The 19,288-nt window shown below is 49.6% G+C and overlaps 1 protein-coding gene across 5 annotated transcripts in view; it reads right to left on the bottom strand.

The window, feature by feature from the left end:
* The window catches only part of CBFA2T2 (CBFA2/RUNX1 partner transcriptional co-repressor 2), a 59,393-nt gene that overhangs the window by 23,496 nt on the left and 16,609 nt on the right, over positions 1 to 19,288 (bottom strand). The window contains exon 1 of one of the 5 annotated variants that reach the window (XM_054274746.1): positions 13,112 to 13,476. The exons of the other annotated variants lie outside the window; for them this stretch is intronic. The gene's annotated coding sequence lies outside the window, so the exon portion shown is untranslated. Of the gene's footprint in view, positions 1 to 13,111; positions 13,477 to 19,288 lie in introns of those variants that run through there. 5 annotated transcript variants of the gene reach the window in all.

The following is a 19,288-nucleotide window of genomic DNA, read 5'->3' as shown; positions in this document are numbered from 1 at the left end:
AGCACTGGGAATGAAAAATGAAAGCAGCTACAGATATCAAACGGGCAATTATCACAATCATGGCAAAAAACTGACTTCTTAAAAGTCTCAGCACTGCTCTCCAAAGCCTCTGACTCTGAGCAGAACAACGGTGGCGGGAGCAAAGTTTCCAGATGGGAACATCTGTGTCTCATTTGCCTCAGGGAAGAAAACACCAGGAAGATTAACGGCTCCCGAGGCTGGTGGAGCCCAGACACAACATGTACTGAAGGGATACCATGGAGAAAGGCTTGGAGCAACAGCCTGCTAGCAAAGATTGGGTGGTTTTAGTTAATATTTATTCTGCAGGGCTTCTACACGTGGGGAAATGAGATGTCAGGGCAAAACACAGCTTGGGTTTTGCTTATTGTAAATGCGTAAAGTGAAAGTAAGATTTAATTATGCTTGTATTAAAAAATAAAATAAAAGCAGCACTTTTACCATCTCAGCTATTTTTAGATAGAAAAATTAATTTGAAGAGGTGGCTTTAAGGAGTTACACTCCTAAAAGGTCCAAAATTGCTCCCTGCCCAGAGCATCAAGGCCATGGATTCACCCCTCTGGGGTCCAGTGAACACCAAGTTTACACCAGAGAGTAAGAAGTGAACCAACAAGTGGGAAACTCATGGCTGAATGACCAAATCTCCCTTGGCAATGGCAGTAAAAACCTGCTTCCCTTAGGAGCATTCCTTAAATTCTGCCACAGTTTAGAGACCACATTTCCCAAGGTGGGCAGGCCTATAATCCACAGGTTAAACACAAGAACAACTGAGCACTGTAATTTTGAGAGTGCAAATCTGTTTTTCATTCTGCCTAGGCTAAACACCATGGAGTAAATAAAGCTGGAACTTTTGTACCTGTAAAATTTTGGGAGGTCCAAAAGAGGGGAAACGCAGTGAAACAAGCTCTAAGTTTAGAAAGCATTTTCCACCTTAACAGAGGCTTCGAGATAGCCTTTAGGACATGATTTTATCTAGCCCTCATAAATCCTTTTAAAACTTGGACTGCTGGCCATTCAACAAGCAGCTCCACCCTTCTCCTGCTCTCCAGATGAAACACATTCACACTGGGCTCCATTTTGTTCCCTCCTTCTCCAGCCCAGCAGCACCAGCAAAGCAGCAGAGCCTGGGGAACCGTGGTTAATTGGCATCCTCTAATTACTAATTAGCTCCAAGGGGCTCTCTGCAGCTCCAAACAGTCAATGGGAATGCATCCACTGATTTAAACAGGCTTGGGAAAAGCAGAGCTGCTGGAGCAGGCTCTGAGGAGTGACCCAAGGAACCCACAGCTCCCCAAGGAGGATCCAGCACGGGGCCACCACCACTGCAGCCCTTGCTGGGCTTCTCAGGAATGGCTCAGGGAGGGTTACAGGGTTCTCTCCTCCCAGGGGAGCATTCCCAGGGGCTCTGGCTGCTCTGCAGCTTCTCCTGCTCCCCTCGCACAGATGCTGCAATTAGAGGTGTCCAAATAGCGTTTGTGGTTTAAAAATCCATCCTAAGAGATTTAAGGCACAAATTCATCCCAACACCACCCCACAAACTCCATTTAGGACCCTGAGCCTCCTCTCTGCATGACTTGACCGGAAGAGCTGAGGAGAGGGCAATGTGCACAGAGCAGAGCCAGCAGGAGCTGATGGCCACCAGGGCAGTGAGGCCACAGCTCCCACCCTGCAGCCCTGCCCTGCTCCCTGCTCAGCTGCCCCAGCAAATCCAGGGCAGCTCTGGCATCCCCATGGCTCCCCCAGGACAGCCCCTTCCCAAGGGAACCCTGCAGCTCCTGCACTGTGAGCCTGGCTCATCCCAAAAGTGATGGTCACCAGGTGAGCCAGCCTCCTTTTTCACTGCCTGGTGTGTTATGGCCCAGCTCTCAGTTTCAGCAGGAAAACTTGTGGAAAAGGAGGACATTTTCTAGCCATAAGAAATTGAGGAGGTGCTGAGAAGGATGCTGTTTCTGGGTCAGGACAGTGAGCCCCTTTGCTGAAAGCTTCCCAGTCCCACTGTGCTCGCTGCAGGATGAATCCCTACCTCTCCAAGGAGAATAATTTTGGGAATTTCCTCTGAGAAAAGCATTCAATTGCACTGCCTGGTGCATTTTTAACCCCAGGCAGCTGAGGGATGGTGTGATATCCCTTATCACAGTGCCAGGTGAGCTCAGACCCCAATCCCACAGCTCCTGGCACTGCAGATCCTGCCACCTCTGTGCCTCTGCTCCCAGCCAGCTGCTGGGAATGAGTGTGGTCACACACAGGACAAGTTCCTACAGGGACGTACAAAAGCTCCCACAGATTGCTATGAGGGCAGCAAGGTTTACTCCAGATTTTTGTCATCAGAGAACCCAGAAATCCTTCGGGAGAGACAGCCTTGTCTGTGCAAATCCTTTCCCCAGGATCCCTGAGATCCACAGTGCTCCTGCCTCGCTGGATCACAAACACAGGCACTGTCCATGACTGGACAGGTCCCCATCCCACACTGACACACCCCAGGGACCTGCACAGCAGGGCAGAGACAGCCTGGAGCACCTTGGGAGCTCAAGCAACACAAGGGAAAAAGGGGAACAGCCTGAAAAATCATGAAATCTTACAAAATAAAAGGATGAAATCAAACCCACCTTAAAATCACCCAGTGACTGAAGATTTAGGAGCTTTAAACCTGATTACTAAAGACATACAGGAGGAGTTTAAAGTCAAGCTTTAAAACATTTAAGAAGACATCCCTCTTGCTATTCTCCATCTTCCAAACCGCTGCTTGATGGTTTGGTGCCCAACACTATAAATGAACCTTAAAACCAGCACTGACCTCAGAAAACAACCAAATCTGGCTTTCTTAGAGCATCATGAACATCACTGGGCTAAGGAGAACAGGAACAGCAGCTCTGGGGGTTAGGAGCAGGGGTATCCAGTGAGTAAAGAGTACTCCAAATGAGTAAAGCACAAACTGGGATATAAAAAGTCTCTGCATACCAGGCAGACACAAAGCAGCAGTGCTAGCAGCTCAAGCACCACTACCAATAACTGTAAATAACAGCAATTAAAATAAAAAAAGGCAAGGTCACCTCTTTCAGAAGTGAGATTTCAAGGCAGAAAACCACATTTAATCCATAACAACCAACGTGACCGCAGAGAGGCACAAATAATACCAAGGACACCCAAAGCTATTACGAAAGTCTGTATTAAACTAGGGAAAAAAAAAAAAACAACAAAACTAACAACAAACCTGTTTGTTAAGCACAGACCAGGTACAAATCCTGACCATCTGGAGAAGGAAGCAATCCAGAAACTCATAGTCAGATGGGCCAGTTTAGATGAAAACAATGGTCATTTCAGCAAAAAACAAAACAGAAACCAAATCCAGTGCAAAACAAACCACTAACCAAGTTCTACCACAAACCCAAAATGAAGCAATCAAGGAAGGATGCAGAAAAACATCCCCCTTGGGTCCCTGAAGTCATAGCATTTCCAAATATAAAGCAGACTCTAACACAGAGTCTCTCTTCTCCAGATGGAGGCTGAAGAGCAGGAGCTCAGCACTGCCAGCCAGCCCAGGGCTAAAGCTCCACCAGGCTTTATCCAAAACCGGGCAAGCTGTCCAAGAAATCAAGGAGGAACTTGGGAAAGATGTGAGAAATCTCTTTCATCCTCACTATTTACAAGTGCCAGAGGGGACTCCATCCCTCTGTCAGTGTCTGCAGGGAAGGGTGACAGCAGGGACAGACTCTGCTCTGTGGGGACAAAGGAATGGGCAGGAACTGATGCCCAGGAAGTTACACCTGAACGTGAAAAACTTCTTTACTGTGTGGGATTGCCCAGGGAGGGCAAATATCTCCCTGACTGGAGGTGTCCCAGAACTGCCTGCACACAACCCTGTGCCCTGTGCTCTGGGTAACCCACCCTGAGCTGGTGTGAGCAGGAGTGTCCCTTGTCCCACAGCCAGGCTGGCTCTCCCAGGCAGCCCTGGCACTGCTGCCCACACCAACACCCTCAGAGTGCCCTGCTGATACTGCTGGGGTAGCCAAGGCTCACTAATGAGTCCCCAGCTCCCTGGCTCTGGGCAGAGCTCACTTCATTCACTTGGGCGCTAAGTGCATTCAGTGCTGCCCAGCTAATAGTCCCTGCCATCACTGGCACACACAGGAGCCCTGCCAAGATGACAATTCTGCCTCTTAAAAACACTCCTCACACCACTACACAAATGGCTCTTCCTTTGTGCCCCAAGCCTGAGCAGCCTGTGGGAAATTTCCACCATCCCCAGAGCTGAAAGCACAACACACTTGGGGGTGTTTTGGAGGGGTGTGGGGGCCTGATGGTGTAGAGGGGTGTTTGCACACCTGGAGCCCCACAAGGCAGCATCTCCTGCAGAGTCCAGGCACAGAGAGATCAGGATGGACAGGAGAACCAGCAAAGTTCAGTGTTTAGAGTCATGGAATGGTTTGGGTTGGATGGAACCTTGAAGATCACTCCGTTCCAAACTCCTGAACATCTTCTACCACCAAGCCCTGTCCAAGTGGAACATGGACACTGCCAGGGGTGGGGAATCCACAGCTTCTTGGTCTGTTCAATCCCAGCAGAGATGGAGGCACAGCAGTGGCTGTTTCTGTGTGCCTCCTTCCCCTCCCTCTCGTGGGCACCAGAGGTGGAGAATTTCCATGGATAACCTCTGGAGATTCAGTGCTGCACAGGGACTGGAGAGGGAAGGCTGGCTCAGCTGCTGCTGCGCTCACTTTCAGCCCATCACACAGCAACACAGCACTGACAAGACGTCCCAATTCATCATTCTTAGGGTTGTCCTCAGGTAATCACCAGTAACCTTCATTAACCTGCTCCCCTGGAGCACAGGGGAAAGACAAAAACCCAAAAAGCTCAAAATTGTGAGACCAGGGCACAAAACAAGGCAGCAAACCCCCAAGTTTGTTCTAAACTGCCATTTTCCTTCCCTGGTCACAGCAAAGCCTGTGACACCGTGCCTATAAATTTCCTCTAATGATGCAGCAGTGAGGCAGAGCCCCATCTGTGCCTGGGCACAGGTGAGACTTTTCACTATCGTGTAAGTGCAGGCTGCCTTTCAATTACACTCACCAGCCCATTAGGCAAATTAGATTTGCATATGAGAGGATAACTAGAAAGTCAAGAAATAGGCCCTGAAGGAAAATCCATTCTATGAGCTACATGTCCCTGGGAAGATGTGGACAGGGAGTTTGCTGTCCACCCCTTTAGGGCCACTTTAGGTTTTCATGGTGTTCAGGTTTCTCTCAGGGCTGGCATGGGTTTGAGGACAGCCTCTCCACCAGGCAGAACTGGAGCCAGACAAAGACATCTGTGTTCCCTGCATCCCCAGCTCCCTAAAAAGATGCCCATTTCTGCAGGGAAATGCATCATTTGCAGGTTCTGCCTTGCAGACTAAAATACTACTGGTGTGAGAGAATTTCAATTGATCCCACCTGGGTTTCAATAATACATCACTGAAGTACAGAATTATTTCCAGCACCCTAAGAAGGTCCAGAGGGACCTGATACCCAGTGGTATGGCATTACACAGGTGTCCCATGTCACTGAGGACACCCATGTGGACTAAACAGTTCTGCTCAGGTGATTCTGAAGAATTCATCCGCCTGCACACACTTGGTGTTTTTTGTTTTTTTTTTCCTGGTGAGTGTATGCAAAACAGAGACAACCTAGCTCATCTCCCAGAATCCAGATGGCACTTGCAAACCTTGTCTGTGTATCAAATGTTGTTTTTTAGATCAAGTGTCCCTGGTTGACAACACAGAACTTCACGATGCTATCTTTAGAGAGGCTTCTCTGCAAAGAAACACCCTTGGAGCATACGTTGCAGGAATATGCTAATGTGGCAGGGTGTTTTCAGTGGCCACAAATGGATCTGTTCCCGGGAGCTCAGACACCCCACAACAAGCTGAGACTGGCTGGAGATGAAGGGTCACCCAGCTCCCATGGAAAAGATGCACCAACAAGTTAAAAATTGCAGAGAAAGGTTAAATTACACCACTGGAGAGAGGCAGGGTGAGCTCACAGCAAGGGCACTCACACACAAGTGATGATTACCAAAAAAATCCTACTAAATGGGTGAGGGCAGCTCAAAACAGACAGCAAAGTCTGAAACTTTCCATTCCTTGACTTCTCCTACAAGTTTAGAGATTCTGACCCTATTTCCTGTTCAGCTAACTGCAAGGATCTTATAAAAACCCAGTGATTTTTCTTCCTCAAGGTCTTCACTTCCTCCTCCACATCTCATGCAAAGATAAAAGCAGCACATGCAGAGTAAGTTCTTTAAAACCAACCCATTAAGAAAGAACAAAACTCTACAAAACTTGCAGTCTGACAGATTCCTGAGATGATGATGAAAAAAATGAAATAAAACTGTAGCAATTGTTAAAAGAAAACACCAGCACCCCTCAAAAAACCCACCCTGAGCTGTTTCCTATTCTCCTCAGCTCCAAGAACAAGAATCATCACCTGCATGCGAAAAAGCATGAAAAAAACCCTGACTTATACACACTCCTCACTAAGCAGCAAAATGGCCTGACAAAAACCAAGGAAAAACAAAGAAAGCTGCAGAAACAGGTTATGGCACAGCTCAACCCTGGGATCAGAAGGTGACACCAACAGCACTGAGGTGGCAGAAATAACCCCTCATGCCCGCTGCTGAAAAGAACATTTCAGAACAGTGACATCAGGTAAAGCAGCAGCTTTTGAAAAAAGAAAGTGATCCAGGAGGTAGCTCCTTCCATATTGCAGGCGCTCACAGTAAACACCATATGGCCTGTTAATTTAATTAGGGAGAAGAAACCCCCTAAGTTTGAGATTTGACTTTGAAGGGTTTGAAACAAGTCTGAGGAAAATCACTCGAGATATTCCATGAGGTTGCTTTGCCTCCTTCATCCACCTCTGACCTGCTGTACCTGGTGGTACAGGCCTGGTGCTACCCCAGGCTGCACAGCACCCCTAAGAGCTGGAATTTAAATTTTTTAGAAGTTCACAACCTTCCCCACCACTGCACCTGCACAGAGGCCTCCCAGGAAGATCTGGGTGGTCACTGCCAGGCAGCCAAGCCAGGAGAGGGCTGGATCAGGAAGGAGGGACAGTAAATAAAGCAAGTACTTCAGCTGGACAATATTCTCAGCTAGCAAGCAGATTTTTTATTTTAAATCCTCACAATCTGCATTGGCAGGTCCCACCTGCCAAAGACAGGATGCAGCTCGTGGTGAAGGTCAGCCTGACAAATGGTGGAGCACCAATGCTGGGACACAAAGCCTCAGGGCAAGTCCACTCCCCATCCATGAGTAAGTTTGCATCTGTAACCATGAGATCAACCAACCAAGCCCCAGCTGTCCCTACAGACTTCTGTACCTGAGCAAAGTCTCAGTGCAGTGACTCTGTTTGCTGAATAAAATGTCATTCTCCATTATGGATATACCTTCCATGTCTCTGTGAGCAGAGAGGGGCATTTCTAGGATCATTTCCAGCCAGGGGTTTGCTTTCCTGCATCTGTACCAGCATGGGACACTGCAGCACCACTGCCAGGTCTCTGCACAAACTGCTCAGTGCATCACCAGCAGGAATAGGAGAGATCCTGTGGAAGTGGCTGCTGGGGCACCAGCAAGGATGGAAAGCCACAAAAAGTGATGGTGATTCCCTGAGGAATGGCCTCCCCAGCTGGAAGAGCTGAGGCTGAGGAGGGTCTGGTAGGATCACACCTTCAGCAGCCCCTGAGGGCCAGGCAGCAGCAGCAGGAACATCTCCATGGTGCTCCAAGCACCACCATCCCTTCAGGAGCTGCTCTGGCAGGAGCCTCCAGCACAAACGCCACCAGAACAGCCCTGGGGGTCCCAGCTGGGTGAGGGAAACCCAACACTTCTCCAGAGAGATGCAACCAACCTACCTCAGGCCTGGGTCAGGGCTTTGGCCCCCAGGCTGCTCAGGCAGGGGCACAGAGGGAAGCTCTGCCTGATGGCTCCAGGATGGGCACAGAGGGAAGCTCTGCCTGATGCCTCCAGGATGGGCACAGAGGGAAGCTCTGCCTGATGCCTCCAGGATGGGCACAAAGGGAAGCTCTGCCTGGTACCTCCAGAATTGGCACAGAGGGAAGCTCTGCCTGATGCCTCCAGGATTGGCACAGAGGGAAGCCCTGCCTGGTGCCTCCAGCACAGACACAAGCTGCCACCCTCCTCTTCTCCTGGCTGGCACAAAGTGGGTCAGGGCTGCGTGGGCTGATGGCACGTCACAGGATGTGACCCACCTGTGCTCCCACGGTGCCTCTGAAGAGCAGGGACATTTCCCAGGTAGGGCACAAAGGGATGCTCCCTCCCTCCCTCCTCCTCTTACCAACTGCAGCCCATCTTGTCTTGAGGAAAACCCAGGATTGCTCCATGCCAGCAACACCTCAGAGGATATTTTAGGAGGTTTGGACATTCATGGAACCTGCTGCCCTGTAGATGAATCATACCAGGAGAAAATCACATTGCTCCTAGAAATTTGTAACCTCAGTTGACATGGAGTTTCTCCTTGGCTCTCTCAACAGCTGACTACACTCACAAATTAACATCCCACTTGTTTAATGTGTTTTCCTTTCCTGTGCAGACCCAGGCTGGGATCTGTGTGTCCCTTTAATAGGTGTGTCACAGCAGTATGCCAGAGTTCCCCATTTTCTAGCTAAAAAAAAAAGCCAAAAAACAAGCCCAAACCCAGATAACAAAACATCTAAAGCCCAGCAGACTTCTTCCTGCTAGCAAGGAAACCTCCTCTCAGGACACTGCAAAGATTTAATTTACTACCAATTGCCCTCTGGTTATTTTACATTTATGGGGTGGGGGCTGAAGAAAGGAAGAAAGCAGAGAGGGTGTAATTAGCTTTGCTTGTAAAATGTTCATCCCAGTTGTAACAGCAACTGGAGCCTATCGGGGGCTTAATAGATTTCAGGGTTTTGTTGAAGCTGAAGGGTCTGTGTGGGGTGGGAGGAAAGGCTAGGAATAAAAAAAAGGGGAAAAAATATTTAAAAAAAAAATCAATAAGTGGATCCTACATCTTGCCACAGCCCCATATGGAAGTAATCAAGCACAAGGGTGGCAGCTGGGGCCAATAACAGTCACCTGCAGTTGAGGGACGTGGGGGTTTGGGATGGGTTTTTGATGCTAATTTCCTGCAGGAACAATGCGGGAGCGGGCGCGGAGCGGCTGAATGGGGAGTAGCGGAACAATGGCTGCACCTGGCGCTGCGGGCAGCGCACGGAGCGGCAGCGCCCGGCACATCTGTTCACACAATGCCCTCCCCCTGCAACAGGTCCGAGCTGCAGCCCTCCTCATCCTCCCTCCGCATCCCTTAGCCACACTTTTGGGGCTTTCCAGGGTTTTTTGGGTTTTTTTTGGTGAAAGGGATGGTTGCACAGCATCCCGCCGGCAGGTTGCGGCATCCCTCTGCTACAGACAAGGAGAGGAAGGAAAACTGACTCTTGGCTTTGAAGATCTGCAAGTGTTGGTTCTTCTAAGTGGTTCTTCTGGCCACCTGTGAGTGTCCCCCTTCAATAGCCCAAGTGGTGCTGCAGGCAGCAGAGATGGGAATCCTGCAGGCAGCAGAGATGGGAATCCTGCGGCCGGCAGCGCGCCGAGGAAATTCAATACGCATTATTCTAAAACCTTCAGCTTAGCTTATAAAAATGCCACTGCCCAGCCCAATAAAAGGCATGATAGTTACACTTTAAAATGCTTTGAAACCTCTGAAATCGCTATTGTCCTGTTGGACATAAGCTGCTGACACACAAAGCCGTGCTAAGGTCAAGGTCCTGCCTCAGAAAATTGCTTGCAGACCCAGGAACTGAACCCAAGCCTCTCCGTGCTGCACTTTAACTGTGGGATCACTGCTCACCATTTCTTCCTGGCTGCTGCTCCTGCTCTAAACAAAGGTTTTTCCAGCCATTCCCTGAATGCTGCATGAATTAAGGCAGTCTCCATCATAAAAATAAAAGTTGAACAGACTCCCAGAGACCTGCAGTGACGCTGCCCCCGGGGACTGCTCTGGAGCGTCTGTCGAAACACATTTCATACCTAGCTCCTAACAAGCAATCAGATATGGAAACAGTCACTAGATAAAGGCAAGCTTACAATCCAGCCCAGAACAAGTATGGATAAGCCAGCTCTTATAATGGGAAAAAACCCAACAGGCAACAGATTATGACCATCTTCTGCTCAGATTTAAAAACTAGCCAGCATTGACTTCAATCTGCTGCATGTGCCCAAGTCCTCAAATGACTGTGTTCAGCTCTCCAGCTATACTATAAACATCACACATACATGTCAAACAAATCTTGTTTTTTGTCCAAACCTTAAAAAAACAGATCTGGAAAAAAACAAGAGGCCACCTGGCTCCCCATCCCACCACCATGGGAGAGCGCTGCCTCCTGCTAAATGCTGCTGGTGGTTACTGCATTTATGGGTCAATTTGGGGACTGGAGGGCTGGTTGACTTGAAAACTCAGTTCCTGCAGTCAAACCACACAAACCTGTCAAACCAGTGATAACCTCTACAAGCCAAACTCCACCGTGGGTGATGCAAGACAAAGCTCTGTAAAGCAGCAGTAAAATCATTTGGGACTCACACTCCATGTGGCAGGAGAGGCAGCATTAAGTGAAATCCCACTCTCTTGGGGACCCTGGTCCTATAAGACTGAGAAGAATAAATCAGAAAAAAAACCCCAAACCCAACAGCCTGACCCAGGATTCATGTGAGCAAAGCTCCCTTTGCCTTGGCGGGTTTAAACAAGCCTCTGCAACACCAGCAGATGCAAGTTGCAAAAATAGCAGCATCTTGGAAGTGAGCAGGGGCTGTGGCTCCAGTCCCTGGGCAGAGCAGAGCCTGGCTTGGCATTTTCACTATTAAATGGAGTTTCTGCTCTTTTCCTGGGGGCATTCCCTGTGTAATAGAGTTCTCAGATTAACGATTTATTCTCCTTGCCTTTAGCAATTCTGTTCCTTCCTCAAACCCTTCAAATCCTTCTCTTGGCTTAGCTGCACTTTCCTGTTGGCAGTATTTGCTCAAACTGCCTTTGCTTTACTCTTTTTTCCTTGTTTCCCACACTGGAGTCTCTGAGTTTTGCATTATTTTGTGTGTTTCTCTAACTGCTGGATGTGCTGGGCTCCCCGGCTGTGAAAGGCACACAGTCATTTAGGTGAAGCCCAGGTAGTTCCAAAAATCAGACAGAACATCTTTTCCATATTAATAGTGACAATCATGTCATACAGCAGACAATAGCAGAGGGAGAAAAAAAGTGTCTTCACTTGGATGTCCTGCACCATTTCTATAAAATCATTAGGTCTGGTGACAGAGTTTCAAGCCACCCTCTTCCCCAAAACACAACCACCTCTCTCATCTAAGCACTAGGCACCCTAAATCCTTTTTAAAAATAAAGGAGCCTGAGGAAAAAAAGAAAGTTTCCTTCAGGGCTTGAGCAAGACTCTACTAAATGAGTTGTTTAATGGGCAAATCGTGCTGCCCCGATGCCGGCAGAACTTCCGTTTGCTTAATCAGGGCTCGACCCGCACGGAGACCGCAGAGCAGCTGCTCCAACACCCTGCACTGCCCTCACAAACCCGGGAAGGCTCTAGGAGAGCTGCAGCAGGGGAGCACTGCTCTTTGCCCCTAGATATTGCACACCCTGCATGGCTTTGCTGGGCATTTTTGGGGTTTCAAACTTCTTTGTGCTGGTGCACATTGAGATTTTGAAGCACGCACACTCCTTCTGCCTCCTCTCCAGGGACACACTGGAGGTGTTTGGTGTGTCTCTAGAAGCAGATTTATATTTTTTAAAGCCTCTATTAAATGCTTACATGCTGCAAAAGAAGGAAAACCTTAGGGTGGCCCACAGAGTAGCCAAACTGACCAAGCACAGAGCTGCAGCCCAAGCACACTGGAGGGAGCCCAGCCAGGCTCTCCCTCAGGAAACCCCATCATTTGGCATGTTTAAAGCTAACCTGGACAAAGCAACACCAAAGGGAATCATCCTGCACCAGGCAGCCCAGCAAATATTCCTCTCTCTTTTTCCAACCTGACAGCAAGCAATGCTCAGCCACATTTCAGCTCCCCAAACTTTGAGTGCTGATTTTGGTGCATCTCCTGTGGCTGGGCAGGATTTCTACAGCACATAAAAAGGACTGAGTATCATTGCACAGGAGCTGAGTGGTGTAGGGAGCAGAAAAAGCTGATAATATTTGGGGGAGAAGCTTAAACATGCAACAGAGGGATCTCTACAAGCTACACCAGAGGGTCAGAGGAGTGATTTCAACTGCTGAACCTTCCCAAAAGACAGGGAGGGGGCAAAAGGGCAGGTTTAAACTAAATATGCAAGATCCAGGGATTACAATGGAAAAAGAGAAAATACAGCCTGTCTACAGCCAGACAGTGCAAATATATAGGGGAGGTGTGTTCTGGTATCACAAGATTGATCTGGGAGATTTAGATGCTGGGAGCATCAGTTGCTGCTCAAGGAGTGCAAAGACAAAAAGGGAGCAGCCTCTGACACAATGCAGAGAAGCCTTGAAAACACGGGGGAAATTAAGGAAATTTGGGAGCCAATGGAAGAAATCCACCTCTGCAGTTTACACCCCCCCAGCTTCAATACCAGCATGCAGAAACCAGAGTGAGCCTAGGCACAGCAGAAAAACACGTTCTGCTAAAACACACAAACCCCTTCCTGCATTGCCATTTCCCCAGAAAACGCCAAATCCCAGCCCTCTGCTCACGGAGGGGGTGGTGGGGGGGGGAAGGAATAAAATAAAAAATACCCATTCCATAGCAACCCAGAACGAGCTGCACCGCAGCTCTCCTCGGAGAGAGTTTAGTGTTTTTTCAGCTGCAGAATGCTCGCATGCAGCCGGCTGGGCTATTGAAGTTTTCCCCAGCACTGCAGAGGAGCGAGGCAAGGCTGGCAGGGCGCTGCGGCCGCCGCTCCCCGCCTGTGCCCGTACCTGGTGCGAGCCGGGGCTCGGAGCTCTGCCCAGCCCGAACCTCGCCGGGCTCAGCACCCCCGAGCATCCCCCCGAGCATCGCTCCGAGCAAACCAAGCGCTGCTTCAAAATAACCCCGTTCCTTGCTTACCCTAGCCAGCGAGGTTGCAAGGATCCAGCTGCTGTGCAATACACCTCGTTTCTTTCAAATAGAAAGAAAAGCGCTCTTCCTCCTCCTCCTCCTCCGCCCGTGATCTTCGAGCGCAGCCGGAGCCCAGCCTGCCTTCTCCTTTCATTAGCTGGACATGTGTCAGGTCCCGCACATCTGCGATTTCTCACTGCCTGGAGCCGCCTGTCCGATTCCAGGGAAACACAGATGGATCCCAGATGGGAAGGTCCTGCCAAACAGACCAGCTCTCCACCTTGCCAGAATACCCAGCTCAGAGGCAACACACCCTCGGCTCGCTGCCTGCTCCCTGCCTGCGCCGCGCTGCTGCCAGGCTGCTCGCCAGCTGATGTCACCAGGCACACACCTACCAGCGCCTCGCCGCCCGCCTGACATTAACTTGTTAAATACACCGGATTTGTTTATGGCCGGCAGGAACAGCGAGGAAAAAGCTCCGCCACCCCCCTCCTCAGAGCCGCCTTTCACCGCAGCCTCTGCCCCAGCCCCGCGTTTGGAAACGGGGATGAGCTCTTGGCTAATTTTCCGAAGGTTTCCCCATGCACGTAAATCTTCGTTGCAAACTCTCTCCCCTCCCCGTCCCCAGCAAGGCAGAGTTTGCGGCGCTGGAAAATCGGCATGTGTTAGCAATTAGAAGCAACAACAAGATAACAAGATACTGATGTTGCAAGGGTACCAAACGCGGACTGGAAAATTCAAAGGAAGAGCAATTAAATGTGTAACATACTACCCGGCTCGAAGAGGAAGTGTTAAAGGAAAATGTAAATCCGAAATGTTTTATACCGGGAGTAAACTCCACCAGAGATCTCGGAGCACCGAGGGAGGCCCGGAGCAGGAGCCCACTGGGCAGGACCACATTTGGCCATTTCCCCCTCCCATTAATGCACAGCCGTGGCTGCTGTGCCACCTACGAACCTCTCGGTAATCCTGACAGGCTCTCCCCGAGGTGCGGCGTCAACAACACATATTAACAGGAGGCCCCTGACTAATCCCATCAGCCCGGCACCATTCACCGCCAGCCCGGCGCTGGGCAAACACGGATTTACACAACAGCATTCCCGGCCACGGCCCTGCCTGCTGGGGACTGCCCCGAGCGGGGACAAACACCCCTCCAGAGCGCCCAAACCACCCTGCCCCACACCAGCCCACTGCCAGCTCCCCTAAACCGCCCCACGAGGAGAGGCAGTGCTTGGTTTTTGCCTGCACACCAAGCACAGGCACATTGTACACCCCACGAGGAGAAGCAATGGTTGCATTTTGCCTGCAGACCATGCTCAGGCACATTTTAAGACCTCAGAAGGGATCCACTGCTCCAGTCCTTACAGCTTAGCAGGTTCAGGTCTTGATCCTTTCCAAATCTCTGCAGTCAACAACACCTCTCTCTCCAGCTACTTTTTTAGAGAACCAGAGACCTCAATACTTCCCCAGCCAGCAAACCAAGAGCCTGACACTGCTCAAGCTGGGGGATGCTGCTTTTTCTCAAGTCCAAAAATCATACATGCCAAATTCTCCACAGTTGGTGTAGGCATGACAGGATAGTTACTTGTTCACAGGCAGCAAAATGCTCCTTTTCCTGAAATTCCCAGGGCTCTGGCAGGCTACTGCTAACTGCTATGCCCATAAACCTTCTGGAGGTACTGCCCCCCAGCATCTCACCTAACCCTTCACCCTGGCTTCTCTGCTGCTTATTCCTAATTAGTTTAAGGTACCTCTGCTTCCCTTTGGGAGGGGGAAAAGGCTGTAAAGGGAGAGAACTGCTTTAAAGGAAGCATTAAAAAGCATTCTGCAAGCAGGCACGGCATGAGTCCCTGAACACAGGGGCCATGATCTCCTCCTGCAGAGGACAGGCCTCCCAGTGCAGGCAGGATGCTGTGTGTTAATGGGGGCAATTTGGGCAGGAGAGTTTTGGGCTGTTGTAGGAGCACATGAAGCTGCTGGGCAAACACATCACTGTGAGAAGAGCAGCCTGGCTGCAGGCAGAGGGGACACAGGTTTACAGCAGCTCTCCCTCCTCTAAACCTCACCCAAGAGCAGCAATTCCACATGCTTCACTTAGGAAAAAAGAAGTGAATCACATTCAAGTATCAGCACACAAACACCTGGAGCATCCCATGAGATGATGCTCAGGCAGCAGAACAGGTTGGGAACAGGCAGATCCAGCAGTGCCTCCCAGCACCCCAGCCCCACTGGAGGGGCTGCTGGCAAGGCACATCAATAAAACATCCAGGTTCAGAAAGTTCAGCTCGCTGGGGCTTCTGACACTTCTGATGGAGGTTGCGTAAAATAGCGAAGCTCTCAATATTTCATAAGCTGAGATGGAAAAACCATCTCTGAATTACACAGACAATGAAGGGAGGCACAACCCAAGCAGCTCCACCAACACCAGAACTAATAAAGTTATTTTCCTATGGACTTGCATCTCATGGTTGGCTCCCTGGCCCCTCACGCTGTGAGGTCCCCAACAGGAGCCGTGCCTGGCTGGGTCGTGGTGACAGCGGTGGCTCTCATGTGGATTCTGTGATGTCTTCCAAGAAGCAAGCTCATGTTGCAGCCCGGTCCCCAGTGGAGATGGCACCAGGGCAGCCCTGAGCTCCCAGAGTTCAGAATCCAGCATCAGACACTGCTGCTCCCTGTGCTGCCCTGTCCCACCACCCCCGGAGCAGCCTGAAGTGGGCAGTGGACTCCTAGATGCCACCTGGGATCTGCCAGGTCTTTGGGTCAAAGCCATAACAGGAGTACCCTCAGAAGGCACAGGAGACACCCTGGGGTTGGGATAAAGGAGCTTTAGGTGAAATAGGTAACCAGCACGAGGTGTTCCCTTGCCTGCTTTTTTAACCATATTTCAGTTTAAGGACCTGAACAGCTTGTAACGCTTCACACAAACAAAAGCTGTCCACAAATGTGACAACTGGGTTCTAAGTACCCTTTGTCAACTATGGCTAAATAAATCTCTTCAATGTTTTTACAACCTAAAGCACTTTGAAACGTCAAGAACTCAGGTCACTGCAAGTATTTTAAGTATAGTTACAACGACTTTATAAACCTTTATGAAAAGGCACATAACTCTTTGTCACTGTGTCCACAGCCCAGTGTCTAAAACCCCACCATCCTCAGGGAAGACACCCCCACTTCTTGCAGGGAGGCAGGAATAAGCCAGACCTCATGGCTCAGCATTAGAGTAAGACAGATGGATGGGTGCTTTTGGGTTCTTCAGGTATAAAAACCACGGATACCAGGGTGTCCTGAGTGGAAGTCATTGCCAAACCTTCTTTGAAGGGCTCATGGATTGTGTCTTATGTATGATCCACAGGTCTCAGCTCACCCAAACCATGAGCTATCCCCAAGCTCATCCCTGAGCTCCCCACTGGCAGAGGCAGGTTGGTAAAGTATAGAATCACAAAATCCCAGAGTGGTTTGGGCTGGAAGGGACTCATCTCATTCCACCCCGTGCCATGGCACACCTTCCACTATCCCAGGGTGCTCCAAGCCCTGTCCAGCCTGGCCTGGGACATTTCCAGGGATCCAGGGGCAGCCACAGCTGCTCTGGGCACCCTGTGCCAGGGCCCCAGGTTGCTGCAACCTGGGATGGGAAGTCCATCCACATGTCATCTACTGACTCCTCTCACTGTTCCCAAGAGGCTTCTCTGCTCCTAAAAATGCATTAAAGCAGCTTTTGTAGCCCAGACATCACCAGCACAGTGGAAGGAAACAGAAGTGCAGGCAGCATGGGGAGAACTTCTTTCCCCAGCTCATCATGCTAATCTGCTTCTGCTTTCTTCTCCTGGGAATGTTCCATGGAAAGAACGATGCAAGCAAAGTTTGAACACTGGGAGCTATTGATACCTGCTGCTCAGTGTGGTTTCTGAGGAAAGCAAGGAAATCTGAAGAATTTTTCCAGTTTGCAGTGGAATTTTTATGCCCATTGCCACAGCGAGCACAAGAGACCCGAACTGCTTCTGATTTCTCTGCTGTTCCACAGATAGTTCATGATGTGCCTCAGATTTATTTTTTGCCTGTCTTCTTACCTCAGAAAGAAGCTTCACTTGAATTCAAGGCAACCCTGGAAAGCCTTTGCCTTTTTAAGCTGACCGCTTTCCATTGCACAGAAAAATAAATCCAAATGCACTAAAGGCAGCCAAAGCCATTTATCAGGCTAAGTAGGAACCGTAAATTCATGCTAACTGGAATCTGATGGAAACCAATTGGGATCCTCCTCCTCCTCCAGGCTCAGGTCTGGCAGGAAAGTCAAACATTTTATTGCCTTCTTTATGCCTTACAAGACAGTGGAGCCAAGAAGGGACTGCTCCCTTTGAAGCAATGCTGGTGGGGTTGCAAGGGACACTCAGTGACTTGAGTTCAAGCTCAACCCCCAAAACTGAGATCAGACCTCTCCATTCCTGGCAAATTTATCACATTTAACAAACATCCTCTTTTCAATACATCCATTATTTGAATTAGCACATGGCAGATTATGTTAACAAGCTTAATTTGTCACAGAATCATGGAGAAAGGAAGGAATCTTAAAGCTCACCTCATTCCACTCCCTGCCAGGGACACCTTCCACTGTCCCAGGCTGCTCCCAGCCCTGTCCAGCCCGGCCTTGGGCACTGCCAGGGATCCAGGGGCAGCCACAGCTGTGCCAGGGCCTGCCCACCCTCACAGGGAACAATTCCATCCTAAAATCCTGTCTCACCCTGCTAAGGCACACTCAGATCTTCCAGATCCTTGTCCCAGGTCCCTCTCCAGCTCTCCTGGAGCCTAGGCACTGGAAAGGGCTCTAAGGTCTCCCTGGAACTTTCTCTTCTCCAGCCTGGACATCCCCAGCCTCTCCCCAGAGCAGAAGAGCTCCAGCCCTCAACAAAATCCAAATCCAATCACATTGCCTCCTTCAGGAGCGAACACGAGCAGTATTTGGATTTTGTGCCATTTTAATCCTCCTCAGAGAGGGGAAAAAAACACATTAAAAGTTGGCCTTAACTGAGCTGGAAGAATTTTACACCCAGGACATCCACAATCAGACATTGCCAAAAAAATCCCCCAAATAATCAGATGCAACAAGGAATTAAACACAACCTGAGGAAGTTATTAAAACTACTCCTGGCCACCCATTAAGGGAGGGTAGGGGACACACATCACCTAAGCACATGATGCTTTATTCCTGTGGCCACATCTGTAAAGAAAAAACATGAAGGAACTGATGTCCTATGCACAAAATATCCGCTCCAAAACAACAAACCAATTCCTAAATCTAACACCCTTGCTCTGATTAGAAATCCAAGCTTCTGTAGCTGTCACGGGTATTTAAACCAAACACAGAAATATGGAAAAAATGAGTAATCCTATTTGGAGAGAGAGGAAAATCCAGCCTGCAGAGGATTATTTCTAGTCCAACAGCCCTGCAGCTTGACAGTATTTTCCAGATCAATAGCAGTGCCATTTGATTACAGAGATTTGTTCAAATACATACATCCACTCCCCTCCAATTGTCATTTCAGTGATTCTCAACTTCAGCTGCCCAGACCAGGAGCTCTGCTGGCACTGGAGGCTGTGTGGATGCAGCTCTGCTGCAGCTCTCAGCCCCCTCTCCCTGCTTTAGAAACCCCAATTTCCTGTCTGCATCTGACAGTTTTGCCCCACTTCTTGCAGGACCATCCTCTTTAGCACCTGTTTTGGGTGCAGACAAGCTTTGGAAGCCAAAATCCTCCCTTTTTCAGGTGAGGTGATGGCTTTGAGAGCAGCGTCCTGGATCAGGCACCCTACTCCAGGCTCCCAGTGCTCTCAGCAGCAGATGTGGAAGACCATTTACAATTTAGAAAGCACAGATTAAAGCCTAACAAAGCAGCAGAATTTGGGTTTTTTTCCCTCATCCCAGGCACCACTGTGAGCAATAAAGCAGGTGATGGATTCCAAGCCCCTTCCCTACAGCAGGCTCACTACATCCCAGTTTGCTCCCAGCACCTCCCTCCACTGGTGCCTTCCCTGCCACAAGCTCTGGCTCTTCCCCTGAGAATGGCTTTTCCTCCTTTATCTCAGGCTCTTTTAACAGAAGGAGCTTTTCCTTCTTTATCTCAGGCTCTTTTTTCCCCAATTTCACCCTGAGCTTCCCTCTGCTCCAGGCCCTTATCTGTGAGGGCTGCTGGGGCT

Source organism: Melozone crissalis, unplaced genomic scaffold (assembly GCF_028551555.1).
Source record: "Melozone crissalis strain CALT ecotype California unplaced genomic scaffold, PUWL_Pcris_2 ptg000017l_1, whole genome shotgun sequence".
Classification (NCBI taxonomy): domain Eukaryota; kingdom Metazoa; phylum Chordata; class Aves; order Passeriformes; family Passerellidae; genus Melozone; species Melozone crissalis.
This window is presented reverse-complemented; position numbering and strand designations above follow the sequence as displayed.